Source organism: Oxyura jamaicensis, chromosome 5, assembly GCF_011077185.1.
Source record: "Oxyura jamaicensis isolate SHBP4307 breed ruddy duck chromosome 5, BPBGC_Ojam_1.0, whole genome shotgun sequence".
NCBI classification, from domain to species: Eukaryota; Metazoa; Chordata; class Aves; order Anseriformes; family Anatidae; genus Oxyura; species Oxyura jamaicensis.
The window spans coordinates 23,819,015-23,841,321 of NC_048897.1; the positions used below are offsets into that span (position 1 = coordinate 23,819,015).

The window sequence follows — 22,307 nt, forward strand, 5'->3', positions numbered from 1 at the left end:
ATTAAAATTTATATCCTATTATGAATATTTAAAACTTCATTTGAAGGATAGTTACAAATGTAAAGCCATGATGGAGCCATCTAACTATATAAGGTTTCACTTTGTGCAGCTTTCTGGATACAGTGTGTGTACATATTTCCTGCCTTAAAGTGAAAAATACACACATAGCATGATTTGATTTCCTCTGCCTCAGCCAACCCACCTTTTGGCTACAGGTGAACAAATGTAGGTGGATTGTCGCTGAGCTCAGTGCAACATTCCAGCATTCACACAACATAATCTTCCAGTTATTAACATTGTCTTTAAAAGGCTGTGTAGCATGTCTGCTTTGTAAAGCACCTTTGTTGACAACACCTTATGTTGACCAGGTGCTGGCACCAAGTGTAGGCCACCAATGTGGCCTATGTAGCACATCAGCAAATCCATTCACAGGCGTAAAGCTCATTTGACCTTCCCAAAACTGTTTGATAATGCATATTATACTGTTCCAGCATGCAACACCAAATATATGCCAGTAGTTGGAGAAATTTAACACAGCCAAGTAACTGTGAGTTCTTTATGAGAAGCCATTTACCATTCTTTTATGCTTGTTGTGACTAAAAAAATGCAATTACCTGGCATCATCTTTCTGTTTTTATAGATTCGTGCTTTGAAACACACATTGGAAATTGCATCATTACTTGCAACTGGCTCTTGGCTTAGAACAAACTTTAAAGAGAGATTCTTAATTTTAAGATATCCTCTTATTTGCTAGCTGTCTTTTTTGTTCTGTAAATATCTGAGATCATTTTCCACATAACTGGTAAACCTTTTAGAGGTAATGAAGATAAGATCTTCTTTAAGTGTTTATAAATGTTCCTTCTAACCATAGTATGTTCTCAGAGTTCAAAGTACAAAGGAGAGTCTGATATAGTTTTTTTTTTCCAGAATTATGTGGCTTTTACTTGAGGTTTATGATGAGTCAATCAGATACACAGTACCAGTAATTGGGAATGGAATACATTCATCCAAGCCAAGCAAAATTTGACAATTTTCATCCTGAAATTATTTCTTAAAACTCTGGCAGAAGTGCAATTTACCCTGTAATAATTTTGTGAACATGGCTATCTTTACGGCAAAGCATCTTAGCATTTTGTTGTACATTTCCTATACTTCAGATAATGCGGTTTTCCCCATACTTTGACCTGAAATAATGGAAGATTTCTGATTTTGTGCAAGTCCAGAAGGGATGCAATTCCCTGTGACTCAAAGTCAGAGTAAATGTGATGCTAAAAGAAAGCTGAAGCAATTAAACTGTTCTCTATCTCTTCCCAGTGTCTGTAAAAGAAATCTAGAATATTAGCCCAGATACATATCCCTTCATTGCATATGTCCATAGTCAGGTAATATGAACCATATTTGGCCAGAAAGAAAAGATAGACAGCTAACTAATACTATGAAAACATTGATGTGACTGATAGCAGAATTATGCAGAGTTAGTCAGGTGTGCAGAATAAAATAGAGTTTTAAAAGGTGAAGAGGGCTTTAAAAGGTGAAGAAGAGAAGAAAAATATGAGGGTTAGAGAAAATGGTTCATAGTGGAATACATTACTGTATGAGTCATCATTTTGGACTAAATGTTCCTCTGATATATTCTGGGCCTCAAGTCTATGAGTAAGTCTATATTTCTCTCAAAGAGCAGCTTTAGGAGTGCTCAGGAACACAGACTTCTCTTACAGGTGTTCTCCATGCAGGTTTCTGCACATCAGCAATCTGTCCAGTGACCTAATATTCTCTCTAAAAACAAATAAACAAACAAATAAACAAACAAACAAAAACACAAAACACAACATTATAGCTAATAAAGAAGACATAGACATCAAATGGTCTTTAAGGCTGGATTGCTTGACTGCCATTTCATTAGCATCAAAAAGCGTAGCAAAAAAATTTCACAGAATCACCGAATCACCTAGGTTGGAAGAGACCTCCAAGATCATCTAGTTCAACCTCTGACCTAACACTGACAAGTCCTCCACTAAACCATATCACGAAGCTTTAAATCTAAGTGTCTTTTAAAGACTTCCAGGGATGGTGACTCGAAGACTACACCAAGATAACTGCGCATCTCTTCAAATTGCAGCCAAGTTTTGGAAGAGCAGAATTGTGTCAGAGAGGTAGCAGTAAGGTTGAAGTACATAATTACACTCAGTTGAATACATTTTGTTGAATAATGAAATTGGCTTTTATTGAGATTGCAAACACATCAGAGAATATTTTAACACCAGGCTTGAACTATAGCCAGGAGCTAAGCAACTACGAGCTAAGAGAAAAATCAGTATGATCGTCATTCATAATACCGTGTTTTTCCTCCAAGACTTATGGAGAACTTTACCAATATCAATTTAATATGCCTCACAACACCCTGCCAAAATCTGTTCTATTGAGAAGCTCTGACTCTGTGTTGCTCTTTAGGTCATTACCTACACCAGATTCAAAGTATATAGGGTGCAGAGCTCTACTTCAACACAGTCATCTCTTTTAGAAGGTTCCCAACACAGAGAACAATCACTGCTACGGTGGCGTTGTCTAGATGAGTGCTCCAAAAATATCACTGGCCTAAATTAGCTCTGTACCCTAATCAAAGAGCAGGAGCAAAACCTGTCTCTTAGTTCAGTGGCTTAGCTGCAAGATTTTCATTTTTCCTTTCCATTATGCATTAACCTCAATACAAGTACTTGCACTGCAAACATTTTCAAACAGAAGCATAGTCCCAGTAGAACAATTTGTGTTCATCAGGTTAAATATATGCACAGAGCAAATCATGGAACGGGAACTGCCAAGCTGTATATGCATTGAGAGGTACTGTGCTATCATGGTTTTTGAGCAAGATTTCCATTTGTAAACAGTGAAGAGCTTTGATTTATAACTTATTTACATAGGATACAAAAAGTATTTACTCAAAGCATGCTACAGAAGTGCATGAAGCAGAAGTTAGGGTATATATCTTCCAAAGCTGAATAATGAAATAAAATGTTAATATTGGAGAATGTAGAATATGCAAGCAGCACAAACACAGGTCCAAGTATAAACAGTAATAACAAATAGAAATCCTAGCAATACTGTGGACTGTAATTAAAATAAAAGCATTTTTGCCTAGTTTACAGTCATAGTTTTGAACAGCAACATCCAGCTTTAGCCAATTTTCAAAATGTCTCTGGCATATGTGCTGAAGTTTGCTGCTTTGTACTCAGAGAAAACTATGCTCCTTGAATTGAAAATTAATGATGTTCCAAAAACATTGGTTTGTGTTTTCTGACCACATGTTTATTAGCAGGGTTGCCTGGTAATCTTTATCTTTGGCTCAGCCTTATGAAACAGCAGGATGGGTAGGACTAAACTACTTCCCTATTAAAATGGGAGCCAATAACCTAGCACCTGACATCTCCCCTTAATATATACATCTCTTTAAAATGATGAGTGTGATCACTCATTCTGTTTTAGCACCACCAATAACATTTACGTGCTTCCTACCATTGTACCTGAGGCAATGTCAGGTTGTGATAATAGAAAAATAAAATAAATACAGTGTTAACTGTGGACTAGTTAGTGACTTTAATCAGTTTTGAAAGGATTACAACAGACTCATGAAACAATTAAACAGAAAGGGAAATAATATTTTCATAAATATTTTAAAAAGTAATAGTGATGGAGTAGTGAAGTACAGCATGCACAAAGAGTACAAAAAGTATTTCAGCTGACAGAAGGGTTGGGAATGGAAGAGGGAGGGAAAAACTTGGTGAACTGGATTTATGGCTAAAGAAGATGGATGATAGAACTGCACACCATGAGCTACGTCTGGAGATAGATACAGCTCTGAACATCTTCCCCCAATCTTGAAGAGACCTGAAAATGTAGGAGGGAGTATGTGGATCAAGTACAGGAAAGAAGGGCATCTGCCACATTTTTATATGTGCATCTGCCAACTGGTTTTTCATCCTAATCTAATTTTGCCACATTAGTTTTATCTTTATACCACATGTCAGGTTTGGCTGTACCTCTGCATGTCCCCCTTTAGACATCTGTTATGTCCCTCTTCTCTTTCATTCCCTTCTTTGAGACCTAAGTAGCAGAGAAAGGTGGAGAGGTCCACAACAGGGGCACTTCCCCATCACCTAGGGTACATATGAGAAGGGGAGGGAAAAGAGCCCCACAAGAGAAGTGAGGCAGCAACATGCTGAATGGAAGAAAATAAAAGGTTTGTTGTGAACCCCTTTTGACTCCTGCGTGGCAACACAGATTCACTAGGCTCTGTAACATACAAAGAGGAACTTTAACGTGAAACTTCTATAAAACCTGCTTACTGATTTAGACAGCAGGCAAATTTGGGAAGCTAAAGTCTTTTCTACTCCCCAGCTGAGAGTAAAATTGGGCAGCAGTCAGATGCCTGCCTACTTTTTGAAAATGTGTACCTCTAAGTACAGTGTGCCATTAGCCAAACTCTTTACAGGCAGAAAATTTCAGGTTAAAATTTATGTATGTAAAAGCCCAGCTAGTGAAAGCCTTATTGTGGTCTATCTATTTTCCTATTTGTAGGTCCTCAAAAAAAGTCTCTAATGTATCACAGAATTAAAGACTCATTTACTGTGAACCTCTCACATCCTTATTCATGCTGAATGCTTATTTATTTCTCTGAAATTATGATCAGCTTTGTTCATTCTTTTCCCTGTTTTCTAAATTACTGTTGAGCTAGTTTTCAAAGTGGGGAACATTGTTCTTCTAAAACTATTTCTCTTTTCTTCTGACATCTATTTTACACTACCAAATTATATTCGTTAAAATCCAAAACCTCATATGATCCTGTGAAAGAGTTACATGGTTGTGTCCTTGGTTAAATAAATTCAAAGTCTAGGATGTTGCAAGATAATCATTTATTGATGGAAAACAAACATTCTAACTACACAGTGCCAACCTGCTGATTAACTTCAAGGACTCAGACATGACTCAGGAATAGTGAGGGGCATTTAACTGGCAATGCATTTACTACAGCATGGCCTTACATTCTCTGTTTTTTTCTGAGGAAGGCACAGAATGGGTAGAACAGTGTCTCTACTACAAATTTCAGTCTAGTTTTCCATGCCACTCTTACACTTGGCCTTTAGATTGGCAGTGAGAGAATCTAACAGAACTGGAGAACTCAGCATGGGTCCATTCCTGAAAGCCTCCTCAAATTCAAGGAGACAGTGAAAGAGATTAGATTTGTTCCTTAGTAATCAGTAGACGTTGTCTTCATCTTGCTGTGGTATCTAGATCTGGAAAGTCAGTTAAATTTTGTGAGGGAAAGTGTATCTAACCTGTACAGGGACAGGGAATGTTCAAACAGTCCCACAATTAATGGTGTGAGCATCACAGCACTAAAAAGTAACTAAGACTGTGCTCATAACTAATTTTTCAATTCGTCATATGAGCCAAAAACCTGGAATACTTCAGTCCAAACCACATCTTTCTTTCTTGAGGAAAACTATCTAAAACTATTTGGTTTCATTTACATTTCTGTATTAAGAATCTTATCAGGCGTGCATGGGAAAAAATAAGCAAATGAAATTATACATATAATTCACAAAACTGTTGAAGGAAACGCTATAGTCTGCAATTATTCAATCACTTGAGGCTGAGCAAGCTTGACCAGAGAGGAGGAATTTTGAGCTGGTCACTGGCTGAGAAGATATGAGCTGTTTACTGCCTAAATGAATGCTCTAACAACTAATCAACTAGTCAGAAGGAGATAGCACTCAGTCAGTCTTAGCTGCTATGATTTTTCTGATTCATACAAAATAGTGAAGTTTTTTTTTCCAAAACAGATCAGAAGCATGGTAGTGGCCTGGCAGATCAGTGACTCAGCAAGCAGATAAAACACACAACCACTCTAGGGAAAGTTTAATTGCATTTACTGTAAAACAGCTCAAATAAGAAATGAGAAACCTTCTATTTCTTCCTATATCAACACCAGAATATATGAGGCTTAGCTGTTTTACCCGAGAGAGGATAGGATTTAGATCTCTACAACCTGAATTCCATTATCTGCTGGACTAAAAGAACGTATTTTTGCACATCTAGACCAGAAAATACATTCCAACTTATTTAGCAAATTCCACTTAGTATCACAGTTTTAGGGTAACCAAATATCAAAGCACAAATTTTGCCTTGAGCTTAGTTTTTACTTGAAAGAAAAAAGGCTCAGCTATGATGATAACTATGATAAAATTGCATGAAGGCTAAAATACCATTAAAAAAAAAAAAAAAAAAACTTTTAAAGTAACAGTGACTAAGCTACTGAACTGTAAAGGTGTGCGAGTTTTTTCTTATTAGCTGTACATTTCTGAGGATTTTTTTTATTTATAACCTGTCATATTTGAAAAATGTTTAACTATTTTCATGCCACTGTCTAAAGGATATATCAAATTTAACAATAATAATTTTAAGATGCAGCTACTATTCAGGCATACTGTGTCCAAATTTTGAAAGATTTTGATCTCCTATATGATTTGACATGGAAATGGAAAATACAACTTAATGAAAATAAATGAGTAATATTAAGTCTGAGGTCCATAAAGCTAATAGATAGTATATATTTAATGGCATAACTATGGAGAATATTGAGCACCAAAGGGATTAAGTGTTATGCTATAAATAATCTTTATTTCACCATCTCAGCTCATAGATCATGGAAAAGCAATTTAGAGGGGTGCCAGGAAACCAAAGTACTTTTAGATTTTTTCTTTGATAATGCCAATCATCTTCTGGATTGGGGAAATGTGATAACCTAAAATGAGGCCAGATATTCAGTTAACATAGGGCCAGAAAACTGTTAGCAAAAAAAAAAAAATTGAGGGGGTAAATGCAAAGGCTAATCTGCAATGCAGGTCAAAACCTGACTGAGAGATAAGAGCCCTCGCAGACAGAGCACTCCAGTTAAAATGGGGTTCCTTCTGATGTTCCTCAAGGGCAGACGGAGGCACTGAATCTCTTTAATGTTTCCTGTAAAGACAGAGTTGATGAAACTTCCTGAATATTCAGTGTTGGATGTAAACTCAACACAGGAGCCAGAGGGATTGTATTACAAGTATAGCTAATCTTGAAAACTAGATTAATAACAACAAGGTTAACGTTAGTTGTAAGAAATACAAAACAATGCATTAAAACGCTGCTTACCAGGACTTCTGGTGTCAGAAGCAAATGCTTTTCTGCCTTTATGCTGTTCCCAAACTGGCACAGGCATAGAACAATTCACTTCAGCAGCAGACATCATGTCAGTCCAAGTAGAAGCCTGTAATCAGAACCCTGAGCTAGCACAGTGGACACCTAGAGTCAGAACCCCTTGCTGATACACAAGATTATTGCCAAAACATTTGGGAATCTGGTTGTTGGGATCTTCTCCTGCAGCTGTTTTGTCCTCTGTGAAATGTTTTCATGCTAACTGGAAGAAGGACCAGAACTCAAGTCCTCTGATCAGACAGACGCACCCTCACTAATTTACAAGGTCACAGCCACTCTTTCTACTGCTCTGTGAATACTGAATGACTAAATAGTTTATGTACTATTTAATGACAGTTCAACAACTTACTGGGAATTACCTGCCACATATTTGTCTTGGATTACAGCACTTCTTTCTGATGACTGACTGACAGGAGCTCAAGACTAGAATTCATAAAGAGAAATTGAATCTATCTTGAATCCTTGAATCTATCTTCTAAATTAATGCTATCACCACCGAACACCAATGAGTACAACGCTTCCAAGCTTCCTCAGTTTGGAGGGAAGAGCTGATCCCCAGGTAGAGCAGGTGTTTCCATTTAGCACAGAGACATCTAATTCATTTTTTGCTCATCTCTGCAGTACGTTGCATTAGGCAGCATCGTACTTAGTTTGGTGGCTCCTGTGACTTCCAGTCTTAAGTAAATATAGGCCACAGAGCATACAGATGACCAAACCCACAAAGGTATGCAATAGGCCAAACAGTCAAGATATCGAAGGATATACAGCACACATATGTCCTTGCTCCTCCTCTATTTTCTCTGGAAACAGTTCCCATCAGTTACCACAGTACTCCTCAATTTACAAGCCAGTGAGCAGAATAGTTATGGGTCTTTCAGAATGACCCTTTGAAAGCTACAAAACTCTCATGAATGTTCTATTACACTGACAAACTGAATAAATCAGAATTGAAACCATAATATGAAAGCACACACTGATAGACAGCTTTGATTTTTTCTGTCTTGCTAATGCTAGTTGGATTCATCTATATTCCTTTATCTTGTTTTCTCTTTCCAGGTACAATGTCTAACAATGTCAAGCACCTGTCTTCCCTTCTTCCCTCAGTTCTGCACCCAAAAATGGGAAGTGCAAGACCATGAGCAACATCTGCAGAGCAAGTTAGCTCCATTATCTCTCCACCTTGCCTTTGGTCCTCTGGTCTCGTCCATCATTATGTGTCTTTCTATATATAAACATAGAACTCCCAGTTCACAAAAGATATGGGTGAGCAAGTCCTTGAAACCGTGTTGTATCCTATTGTTCACTACCAGTTCATACCCAGACCTAAGGGGTATCTACACTCCAGTCTTTGAAGATTTCAGATCTCCTGAGTCTCCACACCATGATTCAAACTCTTGCAATTCATTTCTTTGCAATTCATCATCTTGTGATACCCCTGAAGCTAGTTCCATATCACATTCATTTACCACACAGCATCAAGGTCTCCATCCTGCTCTAGGATCCCACGTGCCAGATGCACTTGGCTGCTCTGATTTGCAACATACTGTAGACCACAGAGAAATGGTCCTAACACATCACTTTATTCAAAGGACTCTTTTTAAGTGGACACTCCCATCTGTAGCCTCACCTGTCACAGGACTGACACATTCTTTCCTATTTGAGAAAGTCCCTGAGATCTCTGTGTTACACAGTATAGGCATCACAGCTTTTATCCTTGTCTTTGTTCTGTAAAGCATTTTGCACAGACTCTAATTGCAGCCTAAGTAACAGAATAAGAAATAAATCATTATTAATGATATATGCTGTCCAGCATCAATTTTGAAAAATGCCCAGGTGGAAACATACAAACCTTCTCTAAGACTGTTTCTGCTTTCAAAGAGGCTTTTAAATTGCCAATTAGTCTGGAATAGAAAAAATTAACAGTTGCTTTCTAGGCAGTTACTCAGGAGTGGCTGTAGGCTCTGTGGCTGGATATGTTATGTTCTGCATCCCAAATACCTAATGTGGCTGGGAGGCAGGAAGGGAGAACAGCACAGTGTGAGTCAGAAAAAGGCTTGATACAGCATTAATTTTCTCACCTTGGAGTTTGAGTAGTCTGGGTAGTTTGTCCAAGTGAAAATTCACTCTTCAAGAGTAGTTTTTCCTAGATAAGAAGAGCTGGAGTAAGAAACACTAATTCAGGAGTTTTTGGAGAGATGTCTCCCTCATCACTTGCTTAGATTGATCCCCAAAGATTTTTCATTCTTGCATTTGTTGGTTATCATGGGTCATTTTGGCACACAGCTCCAGGAAAAAGGGTTACAGATGGCTTATCTGACTTCTCTGGAACAGTCAAATAAATACTGACAAATACGTGTATGCTTTTGATCATAAAGATCACTCGTGTTGCCCAGCAAAATACCGAGTTCATCAACCCTGCTTCTTGCCTTCCCTACCATTAGAAAGCAATGAGCTTTCTTTAAATGCTTCCCAGTCTTTTAATGCTTCCCAGTCCACACTAGCTGCTCAGCAAAAGCAACAATCACAATAAAATACTGAAGACAAATCAAGCTGGACATTGAGAACTTTTCGCTTAGAGTCTTATTTATTAATTTTAATAAGCCAGAGATTTATGTTGATCACTTTTAACTTATTCATGAAAATAATTTTCTTTCACTCCACTGTCTTTAATAAAGACAGATTTATCTCTGTTACTTCTTGGGTTGGCCTCATTATAATCATGCAGGTGAAATAACTGCAAATGAAATCTCAGTTCACATCCTCTGCATCAGTTAAACACCTGTCCTAGCAAACAGTTTGAGCACTATAACAAAGATACCATTTCTGTAATATCTTTTTTGTATGCTATGAGTTCAGATGGGTTATTGATGAGGGCTGCTGTTAATAGCTTCCATGCTTCTTTACTATCTTCAATAAATCAGTAATATTTGCCAGAATGTGACAAGTACAAGACTCAGTTGTAAAGATAGAGCTGTTCAAATTTGCATTTGAACATAATGTATCCAAGAACACAGGGTGTTATATGAAACGTACAACTTATGATAGGGAAAAGAAACATTTCTTATGTTCAAATTATGAAAAAATCATTATGGTAATAAGTGCAATGTGTTACACTGAGATAGGAAACATACCACAGAAAAATAAAGATTAGCCCAGTAACTGAGGAACTGCTCCCATGCTCAGTTTCAATTAAATCTCTAGTCTCTGTAATAGATGTCCCATGTGACTGGGCACATGAGCACAGTGATATTTCCATTCACCTGCCATCAGGTCTCCTCAGATTTTGAACTCTTAGGTCATAGAAGATCTCTTACTATGCACCAATGCAGCCTCTCACATTATATGTTACTTTGTGTTTGGTGCTTTACTAATCATACTATATTTGTAAAAATATGTGCACTAACTCATAATTACTTGTGATCAAAACATAATTTCAGAAGGCTCCTATAGGCAGTTTTGCAACAGCAAAAATACAAGAGATGGCAACATTTCCCTCCTTTATGAGAATAACACCAAAAGAAGAATCTGGATTCAAACAGCGGCTTTGTCTTAGAAAACTAGTGGGCAGAGTCTGAAGAATTTTGCAGGATTTTGTAGGAATTTTGCAGGATTTGCAGGATTAGATACATTTTAAGTACATACCAATATTGTGAAAAAGACTATACATCTGGTGAGAAGAACTACACATATTCAGTGCCTCTCTGGATTTGATGCAAAAGGCACCCATAATCTCCACTTCCTTCAAAGCATAACAGGCATCACCTAGTTTTTTTTTTGTTGTTGTTGTTTTGTTTTTGTTTTTTCCCTCTGTCTGAGAATATTCTGTCTCTTAAAGAGTAACCCTTCACTACTGGAATGAAGCACATACAAAGTTTAAGTAGATATGACACAGTGACATAGTCACCCATATCTGGTTTGCATTTCCTCCATCTTTCACTTTTTTTTTTTTTTCCTCTTCAGGATACTTATCATCTTTTCCAGTGTTGATCTTTCTCCCTGTTTTTCATGCCCTTCAACTAGGAGGGCAATCAAGTTATTTTAAACAATTCTTTTAAAAGCTCCTGTAAATGTAAGATTGGGAAGAATCCTCATTTGTTGAGCAAATAAAGAGAAAGAAATCCACTGTGAAACAGTACACAGTGAAACCTGAATGGGTCTATATCCTTTGAAATCTGCAGTTTCAGGAAGGTAGAAAAGTGAAGACAAATGGTGTATTCCACAAAGTACTCAAAATGTGCTTTCAGGCTGTAAGGGAATACAAGAAAACACTGTGTTCTTTGGAGCAAGGCTGAACCAAGCCAAAGAGTTGGTTCTTCTAGCAATAAATTCCTAGACACTTAATAATCTTTTACCTCTGCCTCCACCTTAAAGCAGAGTTCAGAAATCCTGAGAATTCTCCCCAAACCACACAGTCTCACCCAGCTAAATGGATTTCAGTTAACTGCAGATGAAAGAAGAGTTTCCGTAAGTCATTGGAGTGACAGGATATCCTTGGTGCTTTATGGCTTCTCAACATTCTAAATTAATTTCTCAACATTATAGATGTAGACTAATGGCCATTTTACAACAAATAAAAACACTAAAAAGAGTGTTATCCTGGATGTAACTCCAGAGAAGACAATGCAGCTGGCACTGGAGTTGAACTGATGTGACATGCTAAGTACAGTTTTGTGTAAAAGTTATGGTATGGGTCATTATTATTACCATTGAAATACTAAAGAAAACAAACAAACAAACAAACAAACAAAGCACTAATGCTATCTATGCCATTTAGTTAGTGAGCCAAACAAGCCTAACTCCTGCCCTTGTAGATGTGGGTCTGAAATACCAGCACTGTGCTTTCATTTCTAGTCCCTCTAGCATTAAGCTGACTATGCTCTCAGAGAAAAGTATACCCAAGAAAGAACAAAAGCAACGTGTTTATAAAAGAAAGAGCAATATATTCTCACTTCTTTCTGTAAAAAACAGCTTTGAACTGAACATAAATTGACTGACTCCAGATGATGCCATCATTTTGTATAGTATCTAAAGGGCAACAGAGGCAAGAAAAACATAGCACTCGGCAGAATTTTCCATGGGATAGTCATCTTCAAATAATCATATTCCAGAAAAAGTAAAAGTGAAATTATCAAAACCTACTTTGCTCTCAGCATCCTGGGGTGCCAGCCTCCCTTGTTCTGAAGTGGTCCATGAATCTTTCTGGGGACTCAGAGCTGAGACACAGCACCAGGGAACCTGGCAGTGTCCTTGCATCCTCCAGGAATATGTTAGCATCACCAAAACTAGGCTCTGGAGAACTTTGGTTCCATCCAGTTGCAATTTTCTGATGGAAAACCATTCAGCTGGAAAGAATTTAGCCAACTCCAGAAGACATACAACAGTTATGAGACAGCAGCCCTTTAACCTTAGGTTTCTTTTCAAGCCTGGGACCAAACTATCAGCAGTAAACTGTGCAGCTTTGCCAGCATTTGCAGAAAGCAGAGAGGTTTTCTGTGTGTAAGAGAGGGCAGAAATGCTGGTTCTTTAATTTGTTTATCCTGACTGCATTGGGTGACAATATGAAAATCCAACCAGTCCTATGTGTTGAATAGACATTAATCTATTCCTGTCACTTTGGCTGTCCTGTGACTGAACAGCCATTTGTTCAGGTCCAACAGAGGGAATTACCATTGTTACAGAAAAAATTTATGCAGTTCTCATGGAGGCTGATCCTGGAAGAGACCAAACACCCTGGGTTGCTACTGACCTCCAATGGGAGCTGGGAGATTTACAGGTTCATCATTCCACAGTCTATCTTCTGCTGTAACCATTAAAATGTACCCTCTTTAAACTCTGGCTGTGATACCATAGTAAAAAGGACAACAGGCTAAAGAATTGTTTAAATTGGAGTGTGGAGTTTTGCTGAAAATTAAAGGACTCTCTCTTTAAAACGCCTGTCAAGTTATGATCCTTTTCCCTCTGCTAATATATGTCCTGAGATTTCTCTTACAGCCTAGCAATATTTTAACAAGCTGATAACAACAAGAGGAGGGGAAAAATATTAATAAAAAGAAGACAAGAACACTTTCAAGATTGTCTTTTTGAGCACTGAAACAATCTGTCTTGTGAATCCACACAATTCAGTGTCAAAGGGGTTTTCATGTTTACTTGGTTTATTTTACTCCTTAGCTAGCAGAGAACATTGGATTGAATCTTGATTTTAACTGTGCTTTATTGCTCTGCACAGAGTATGATGTGTAGTTCATCTGCACCTACATCTAATGAAGGATCTGTGCCACGGCAGAGGTTTTAGGTATCTAGTGATGAATACCTCTGATATAAAAAAATAAATAAATCTATGTCTTGTTCCCTTCTGTGGAATCTGCTTTGGTTTAATTTCCAGGAGAATAAATTTTCTGCCTTTGGACCTATTTGTTCATGTCACTGAATAAGGCTTATCAAAATGTTGAAATCTCTACATCAGAAAAACTAATAAAATTTTGTTTTTAAACAAGTTGAGCTTAAGTGTCTAATGCACAAATATGAGCATGCCCAGTGGAGGAATCCACTGAAATTGTGCTCTGCTGAAAGGAGTAAGTTCTCCACCATGTGGAGAGGCTTCAGTCTTCCCTGAGTAAGACAGACAAGGTAGAAGCAGATTGCTCCTTCTTGATGAATACCAAGCTCCATCAGTTTATACTGGTTGGCAGAGAACCAAAAGGGCATGTCCCTCTGCTGGCACTCAGCTAGGCTCAATTTCCCCAGAATTCTGATGCATTTTTTGGACTATTGTCCTATAAACCAGCAGAAAACAGATACCTAATCATATAGAGTGGTTTTTAGCTCTTGTCTTTAATGGAGTTATTAATTTTTCCCAAAAAAACAAAAATATTTGTTTCTGTGCAGGTCAAAATCTTTGGTGGACATGCCTAACTTGCAACATCTAACCATTTAGTATTAATGAGAAGTTTATGGGAAAAAAAAATGGCCTGAGAAAAAAATAATAATAATAACATTTGCAACATTCTGTCTTTGAAGGGTTTGAGTTCATGACAACTTGAAAGTATAGAGGGAGTCACTGCATTCAAAGTACACGAGAACAGTCACTTCTTTATCAGAAAAAAAAAAAAATCTTTTTTAAAATTTTTATTTTTAGAAATCTAATAACATTTTGCAGCTGTGTCTTTCACTATCTATCTACAGCTCCCAAGCTAGGATCTTTTGGCATACAGTTGTTTGTTCTATACATTACCAAACCAAGTGTGCACATAGGCATTCATGAAATCCTCTGGTGCAGCTCTATGATCTCCTGAGCATTTGAGTTAGTACATTGATTCATATGCATTCAAAATGTTGTAGTCCTAATTTATCAATGGTATCTTTAATATAAAATTTATTTTTTCACTCTATACTTCCTAAACAGGCTACAGATAGAGATTTTAACATTCTCCTCATACAGATCTTCCCACTAGGCTTCAATACTGCCAGTTAAATCAAATTTTTGCTCATCAGTGAGAATTACCATTTCCCCTAGCTCGTTAGTCAGTCTTGTAGCATGGGTAAATATTTAGTGAAAAATGTCTTGCCTTCACATTCTTGCCATATCAAGCCACTTCATTTATGGCACACTGAGTTTAAATGGTATTGTCCTTACACCCCTGGTTCATGTAGCTACTTATCTTCTTACTTAGTCAAGCTAGTCTCTAGCTGAGAAAATTATCTCCCTACCCATAAGATACAGCGTGTTCTGGGCAAATGGCACCAATTCCCAGTAAACTGTCACAAAGTTCAGTGCTCCACAAAATCAAAACTTTCTCTTTCTCACCAGTCAGCTGTACACCCACTCATCTTCAAGATGTTCTCTCTTATGTTGTTCATAAAACTAGAAAAATCATTTGAATTTTTCTTTGCTTTTCTTCTGCAGCTCTCAAACCTTTACTATTTGTGCTGTTCCACATTTTTTTGTTCCAATGTGAACTGTCAGCAGAGCATGATTTGCATTGATCAGTCATCCCATCCAACACTACTGTTACGTTTCCATAACTTTGCACTTGGAAAACAGCACATTTTTGTCCCTCCTTCCTTTATTAATTTTATGTTTATTTTCATATAATCTATGGACTGCATCTGCATTGAGTTTAAAATATATTAAGGAGATCTCTGTTCCAGTTCATTTCTTATAGTAAAGATGTTCCTTTGAGATGTCCCTCTAAATTTGTCTTCTGTTCCTCAGCAGATAACTCAATAAGGATCTGATACTGAGACAATACCATTAACTGGATGAAGTGTCTCTTTTTACAGATCACTAGTCCACTTGCTCAATTTGCAATCTCACCAGTTTCCTTGCCTCTAACCCTTTTCCTGTACAGTCTGTGGTAATAAATTTCAAATCTAGTTGCCAGAAAAGATGTTCTTTGATTCTCCACTATGCCAAGCTTCACATTTCCAGATCACATATCTTATCCTCCAGAATAGTCGTCAGCTTGCACTTCGTGCATCATAAATCCCTCCAGCCGTTCAACAGAATGGTATAGCACTGCAAAAACAAGTCACAGAGTTTCTATGTCAGTCATAATAACCACATTTCCCCAACACCTTTTCTCTTCCAGCAGAGGTTCTATGTAGTCGAAATATTAATAATGCACTTTTGTAAGGAATCATATGTGTGTGGTTCCAGACCCTCATTGAAGCAGAATGGGAGACTCATAGTGCTATCAGACGGGGCAATATTCAAGATAATGCTTTAAAGCCCCCAAGCTCTTGAATCCATGGACCTTGATAACCTATGTCATGTCTTGCAGACCAATATGCAACTAAACAACCCTAAATGAACAAAGTAATATGATAAGTACACATAGAATAATTTAGGTTGCAAAAGACCTCTGGATGCCACCCAATTGACCTCTGTTCACAGCAGAGCCTTTACATCTATTGATGTTTTGTATAATTTCTGCAGGCTACTATCTATGTTTTGTGGCCTAGAGAGACTTTACAGAAACAAGCTTAAAGAGCTACTGCTCTTCCTATTAGCACCCGTGAGACACTGGGTCCTGAGGAAATGATTAGATATGATCTCTCAACTAGAGTCTGGAAACCTCTGCTTTGTCTATAAACGAGATTTTATCAGACACTTAAGAAAACAAAAATCCTTTCCACACAGCTATACACTGGCTACAATAAAATTAAACTGTAGAGAAGATGAGCATGAGCTAACAGAGCAAAAAGGTTGGTGTAGGATTTCTGAACACTACAGCTCTGACATGACTTTACTGTCTGTCCTTGTTTATTTAAAGGGAGAAATGACCAAAATAATTAAAGTTAGCAAAAGCTCCATCATGAAGCTGGGATCAGCATGCATATAGAAATTACATACCACTAACTGCAATAAAGACCTTATCTATATTCCTCAATTTACCAGTTTAATTAAAAACTGAGGCCAAAACCACCCTGAGTGTATTGCCAGGTTTCATTAAATGGGTTTAAGAATCACATACTTAGAGAAACTTGTACAACTGAGCAGAGATAAGGCTAGAACTTAGTGCTGCATTACCCAGCAGAGAGTCAGAACTAATTCTAGGTGTAGCAAGAGCCTCCATATTAATTCTGCAAGACTCTTCTGCTTTTTTGAAAACAGTAACAGAATGTGTTGCCCTGAGCCCCCTTCTAGCATTGTGAGTTTTATAGCAAGCCTTGCAACTTCCTTGTGGGTTGTTAAATTCCATGCTTCACCTCACCTCTGGACAAACACTTTTATTTTATTGCCTAATTCATTCACCCATTACTTCTTCACACTGAAATCAATTGTGCTACTTCAGAGCTATTCGTTAGAGCAGGTGCTTTAGTGTCAGAAAACTGCAGGAAACAGTACAACCCTCAGTTTAGCCACAGAAACATTGTTCACGAGTGAACTTGTGTAAGTTCATGCACTAGCTGTTTTTTGCACTTCACAGAATTTCTTGATAATAAATGCAGGGTCTGGAGGCTGACTTGACTTCAGCTATCTGTATATATATGTCTATGCTAGAAATAAGCAAAACAAAACACAGCACATATAGAAACACCCTGTAAATTTCACAAATGGGATTGTGTCAGAGGACTGTCTGCCTCTCCCAGCCATTTTTTTTTAATTTCTAAAATTTCAGAAGTTCTTCTCTCAAACAAAAATGAAACAACTACTGAAAACATTTTCAGGAATCAAAGATGGCCAACAGCTTTATGAAAGACCTGAGACAAGTTTTTTGTTGTTGTTGTTGTTTTTGTTTGTTTGTTTTGTTTTGTTTTTTAATTCTGAAGGCTTCTGAGAAGGAATTAAATCAGTATATGATGTTTTCCCAGAAAGGAAGGTAAGAGCCTACAGGCAGAGATAAAGTCTGTTGTTGAGGCAGCATTTAAAAGTGACCTGACAGATTGGTGAACTCAGCTGTAGCTCTCATCTGAGGCAGAAAGCACAAGATTAAGGACAACTGTCTCTTCAGTAACAGAAGCTACACTGCAATGCTGTCCTCTCCTGCCTTGCTGGAAGATTTCAAAAGCACCCATATCAAATTCAAGGTCTTGAGTGTTTTCCTGGAAGTGACTTATGGTCTGGGTCCAGATACCTAAAATAGTTTCTGAGATCTGGAAAGGCCCAGCAGTACCTTCTGTAAGTGCAGGAAGGAAAATACAACTTTCCCAGGGGCTGGTCCAATCTGTGGAGTAGACTCTCCCATTAACTGGGAACCTAGAACATCCCTGACATCCTTACCCTCTGCTCTAAAGTCAAGGCAGATTTTATTCTGTTTTTATGTACATGTAAAAATCTATCCCAACAAAAACCCTATCAGAACAAAGCACCTTACTGAGCACATTACACTCCCTATGGAGAGGACCAGAGGACAAATATGACAGATGATTCTTAGGATGCTTAATGCACTTATGAATGTTATTCATATAGCGCGGTGATAAAGGTGGTGGGAGAGGCTATTCAGAGGAAAACAGATGGAATAGAGGGTGCCAGGCTTATACAACAAAGTTCTGACAATATGAAGGATGTATGCAGGGTAAGTTCAGTTTAGTGAAAAGTACAGGCAAAGGATTCTGCTACCTCCACCACAAAATCTCACACTTGTTTAAAAGGTTGCAGTCAGCTCAATCTTTGTATGGATATGTTTAACAGCTTTTAACTGAGAGGTGACATAGTAGTTTAAAAGCTTGCAAAGAGGACTCTAACCCTCAGAGAAGTCTTTTTTCCTCCATTCAGTTCCATGTATCTGTTGTGTTGTCCATCTGATAGATACATGTTATTAAAGGGTAGCTGATAACCTGCCATGTTTGATGAATGTACAGCATGAGGTAAGTGCATGCTCAGCTGGCAAGTATTTTCTACACAGTTTTACTCAGATAAATATATTTAAAGCATTTGAGCACTGCTTGCAGTTTAAAGCCAGGGGAAGAAAAGGAAAAAGTAAAAGATAAATGACTTTATGCTAATCTGTATTTAATTTTATTTTTGGTTCTACAAAGAAAGATGGCCTCTCCCTCCTGCATAATTAGGAGGTGGAGGCAAAGCTAGAACATCAGGGAGAAAAGGTCGAGAGGTTCAATAGTGTAGTACTGGATAACAGAAGCTGTGTTGTCATCTAGCTCAACCTTTTTCTGAGAAGAAAAGTACTTTCTCCGATTTCTAAGTATTCCTTTTTTTTTTTTTTTTTTTTTTTTTGGCAATAAATTACTAGACATTTCTACCTCCCCAGCATGCCCAGGGAGTCAACATGTATAGATTCCATCCATGCTAGGGACATCTTCCAATAGACCATGTAGCTGAAAGTCCAGTATAGCCTGGCCTTGAACACTTTCAGTGATGGAACATCCATGGCTTCTCTGTTCCAGTGCCTCACCACCCTCTGAGTAAAGAATTTATTCCTAACATCTAATCTAATTCTACCTTTCTTTTTCTAATTTAAAGCCATTATTCCTTGTCCCACTGCTAGACCCCCTGACAAAGAGTCCCTCCCCAGCTTTCCTGTAGGCCCCCTTTAGGTACTGGAAGGCCACTGAAAGGTCTCCCTCCAGCCTTCTCAATCAGAACTTCTTCAGTCTGTCTTCATAGGAGAGGTACTCCAGCCCTGTGATCAGCCTTGTGGTCCTCCTCTGGGCTCATTACAACAGGTCCATGCCCTTCTATTCAGTCCCCAGTCCTTACCCCCCAGCTCTCTACTATTTGACTGTTTATCAATAGAGTTTCCAGATCAGAAGACAGTATTGGTTTCTCATGAAATCACTCCAATGTGCACCCTTGCAACACAAAATTCTCATCCAAATTCCCCATCTAGCAGCCTGTTCCTCCTGTCTTTTCATTTTTTGACTGATCCAGCTTTACTGAAAAAAAAAAAATAAAGTTCCTGATCCTTTTGCTAATACATAATTTCTAACAAAGGCACTGACACATAACTATATATTAGAAACTAGATATTTTAGAGGAAAAGCCTATTAGGAAATACTAAAAGAAAACCAGTTTGACAGCCCACATCAAAGATATCTTGGCTATTAGTTCCTCTGACCTCATTATTTTTTATTTTGCTCTGAATTGAGCACTGCAAGTTAACATTATAACACTCAGGGGAACAGTATAATTAATATATTCATGTGTGATTATATTGCATATGAAACTTCATGGGCAATGAGTAAGAATGCTGTCATATGCCAATATGGACACACAGTCTAAGTCTTACAGTCTTCTGTTAAATGACAGTCTGAAAAGGCTCAGATTGTTCAAGAAAAATTTGCTCCAATAGAAACACTTTGTAAAATTATAACCACTTTTTAAGCTTAGGATGTTTTCTACATTAATTTGTCATTTTTCATGTAAAATAAGCTACACCAAAGAACCATCACAATTTCAAAATATTTGCAAATATTTCTAGAATGTGAAGACCCATTGACTGAAAAGAAGAACGTGGACAGATGGAGGAACAGTAAAAGAACAGTGTGGATAAGGAAAATGAGATTAGTAATGAGAGATTTCCAAGGAAAAAAAAAAATCTAGAGTAACAGAAAAAACAAATAAACAACAAAGATGTCTAGACACTGTGAAACACTGTACATAAAGCTTAAAACATCTTGTGAGAGAAAAATCAATGTTTCTTCCAATTTAATAAAAGTTGAGGAAAAGCATCTATGTGGTCAAAACAACCCATGTGGACATTTTCAGACTTAAGTTTCTCTTCCTCATTTAAGATAATTTCTGTTTTGGAATTGTATTTTTCCTATGTCAAAAAACAGAAAGGGGGGGGGACGGTATGTGGGTTTTGTGAAATCAAAAGTATAGGAAGGTTTTCAAACCCCAGTGTCAGTTCCCTCTGGTATTAATTACCTGTTTGTGGCAAATAGGGATTCATAATTCCTTTCTCTGGGGAAAACCTCACTACTTCACATTCTTCTGAAAAATAAATAAATAAATAAATAAATGTTTTTCTCCTGCCTTACTTCTGGGCAGGGCAATCCAATGAAGGACTGCTTGAACTGTTTAGTATTCATCCCCATGTGGGGAGTTATTTGTAATCAACATTGCTCTGAAGAGCTGCATCTTTTTCTCCTATAGCTTCTGAACCTGTGTATTTAGGACACCTGTTACTCACTTTTGGAGCAAGGACTTCTGTAATGACATTAATAGTCTCTTAACCCTACTTTTCTTCCAAAGACTTCCCTAAACATTAGAGTTACACCTGCTCTGGTCATATGCTGTGTTCCTCCCTGAAGCAAAGAGGAAGTGAGAGAAACTTGGTTATGAATGTGAGCCTAGGCTAAGATCTTGAGGAATTCCAGTTTCACTGTGGAGATGGGGAGAGCACAGTGGATTTGGTTACCTTATGGTAACGTCATCTTCCAGTAGCACTAAAGGCATCTTAAAATACCGTACAGCCACACCATGAAATGTGACTTTCAATAGTCAGTAGAAGAGGACATTCCAGGAAAGGGACAATGTTTTGAAAAGAAGCTCTGAAGGGGAGGGAAAGAATTATTTGAAGTCAGACAAAGGCAGAGACATGAGCAATCACAGATGACTCACTGCCACTACTTAGAAGCAATGAACTAATTTCAAATGGATTTATCACATTTCTCTAGAATACTGTAAAATGTTACCTTAAAAAGCAATTAAAATATTAAAATGGAGAATAAAGACTACTTAAAGGATAGATTAAACTTTTTTTTTTTTTTTTTTTTTTTTGGAAAGTGCATAATTTGTTATTAAAGCTAAAAGTCATAATTGTTTAAATGTGTCATAATTTGATATTTTTAACAAACAAATATAAAGACAAAGTTTGTATCAAATGTAACTATGCTGTTAGAGAGAACTGAGAAATGTTCTACCATCCTATGGTAAAGATTTACTCTCAATAATTAATTAATGATTGAAAAGCATTTACTAGCTGACATACCATAAAGACACATGACGTTTTGTCAAGTCCCTGTTGTCTCAAGAAATATGTCAAAAAAATAAAAAATAAAATAAGTGAAAACATATGCAACACTTTGTATACATCTTCGTTGACCTGAGAATCACAAAGCAGAAAAGAAATGCTGTATACTTAGGAGTCCACTCTTAGAGCACAATGCTAAGTTATACACAGTATGCATCATAAAACAGCTTTTCTATTATGAATTGGTTGTACTTAAGAAGATGATAGTCATGAATGACAAATTTAGTATGTAAGTGATAATAAAAAAATGTATTTTCAGATATTTGAGTCACACATTTTTGTACCCAGGTTTGGAATAACACAAGAGAGTAAACCAACTTGCTTAGGTAAAAAGAAGGATATGTAGCTAGGATTTATAAAGTAAAACCCAGGCCTCCTAAAACAGAACTCAGCACTGCAGTGCTCACTTATAGCTATTTCTAAACAGAGCAGCATGAATCATATTGGACTGAATTAGATACAGAGGAGTTTCTTTGTTATTTCACACACTCCATGCAACAGGAGCCAGCCTCTTATCTTTAGAAAACTTTCAAGCCATTACTGATGAACAAAAGGAGGGGGAGAGACAGCTGAGTAGGTGGAGGAAACAGAGGAAGGCAAGCCAGGGCTCAGACTCTG

At 37.4% G+C, this 22,307-nt stretch overlaps 1 long non-coding RNA gene across 1 annotated transcript; it reads right to left on the bottom strand.

The window, feature by feature from the left end:
- Positions 1-19,759: 19,759 nt before the first annotated feature.
- On the bottom strand, positions 19,760-21,310 carry LOC118168208. The gene is made up of 2 exons (XR_004751423.1): positions 20,582-21,310; positions 19,760-20,474 (listed from the first exon to the last, which is right to left on the bottom strand). It is a non-coding gene; the product is annotated as an uncharacterized LOC118168208 (long non-coding RNA).
- Between the last annotated feature and the right edge of the window lie 997 nt (positions 21,311-22,307).